Source organism: Talpa europaea (assembly GCF_964194135.1).
Source record: "Talpa europaea genome assembly, chromosome: 8".
NCBI lineage: Eukaryota > Metazoa > Chordata > Mammalia > Eulipotyphla > Talpidae > Talpa > Talpa europaea.
Genome location: NC_140075.1, coordinates 120376364 through 120378284, shown reverse-complemented (window position 1 = coordinate 120378284; position 1921 = coordinate 120376364).

Sequence of the window (1921 nt, the reverse complement as noted above, 5' to 3'; positions counted from 1 at the left end):
AGGACATGATGTCAAGAAGTATCTGTTGTGTCTTTCTACGCAAAAGGATTCTTACTCTAAGCTTTTGCTTTTCTGTTTTGTAACATACAAAAAAAAAATCTGCCAGAAAACTTAACATGCGTTACATTTTTTAAAATGTAAATAGAAACCATTTTGCTAATGCTCAAATGAGCATCTACCTGTTGGCTTTCAGAATGCTAGAAACCCTACCAAGTGTGCAGGCCCAAGAGTTGAAGGGGATTGGTTTCCTCTACAGGCCCCTTATTCTAGAAGGGCTTTTTACTTGAATAAAACAATGCAACTTAGCAGACCAGCTCATCGCCTTAGAGACACATGTTTGCATGTGTTCTTGCAAACTCTTTCTTACCTTTTCTAGAAATGAAAAGTGAGAATTATTTAGAAGAGATGTGATATTAAAGAAAAACTGATTAAACTGCTTTTTGAGGCCTGTCTATTTAAAAAACAGAGTATGTGGAGTATGTGCTCTTTCTTCTTTAGAATCCTATCAGGCATGATAGGAATCCTCCATGTTTTCACATGGAGACATCTAAACCCTGCCTTTGGTATACACAGTGATTCACTCAAGTGTGAGGTTCAGAAATCACTTGTTACTTCCCCCATTTCTTGTTTTATCAAGACCTTTGTTGGCATATACATGATTCAATAGAACTTCTTGTGGTGTGCGTTACTATGTTGGAAACTGTGGAGTGGTGAGCCTTCAAGAAAACAAATGTTGACCCTCACATCTTTATAAGGTAATGGGGTAACTTAGTTTAAAGGGGCAAATGTTGTCATCTCTTGGGCTGGCCAAGCAGTGTCTACACATTACTACAAAAGTAATCCTGAGTTGGATGAGGCCATCCTTTCCGAGCTTGTCTTTCTTGTGGCTAGCAGCCCCGCCATCGTGTCAACTACTGTTAAGCGCAAGAACCGAATATATGCAATTTTCATTGAACTTAAGCAATGAAAACCACGTCACCCTATTGTAATATGTTGTTTTTTTTTTTTAACGTAGCTTTAATCATGGCAGACCTTGATGTATGTTTATTTTTTTTTTAAAGATTTATTTATTTATTTTTTTGTTTATACAAGCACTGGGTACAGTCAGAAGCACAGGAGGGTGAAAGGATTCACCAGAGCCAGAGCGGGGAACAGAACAGGCAGAAGGACCAAAGTACACTGCTGAGGGGAGCAGCAGGCACGGCAGGAGAGGTCTGCGTGCCATGTGGGACCCTCCCCGGTGGCCGGGGTTTGAACCAGCACTGCAGAGGCTGCAGGCAGCTTGGCAGTCCAGCACTCAACCGCTGCGCCACTGGGGAGGCCCTGATGTTTATTTCTTAAAGTGTGTAGGCCCTACTCTTTACACTTAGTATTTTTAGAAGGATCAGTACTCTCGTTTAACTTAAATTGCAACTCAGTGATATCAGAATAGTATTAATGATTCATTCTATTTCAAATGCTTACAAAGCTTTTATTGTAGATTATATTGCTGATGCAATGTTTACAGCCTTCTGATGTTGAAAACCAGATATACATACACTGTTAGAGAAGAGGAAGAGTATGGTTTTTTGTTTTGTTTTCTTTTTTGGTAGAACTTTGGAAAATTTTTACTTAAACGTTTATTACTGAATACAATTAAGTCTAGAATTCTATTTCTATTGCAAGGGAAAGTATGTCTGCATTTGTTTCCTGGCTTAAAAAATCTGGTCACACATATTACATTGCAATGCCAATACTGAAAAATTGTTTCTTGCCTAGCCTTTTTATAGTCTTATATACAGGAATTAAATTTGAAAGTACTGCTTAAAGATGGTTGTGCCAACTAATCATTACAGCAGCATAATTTTACCTGCTTCTGGATGACAGTATTTCTAAAATAAAGAAATTGGTTAACCTTAGTTATTTGAGAGAAATATAAATT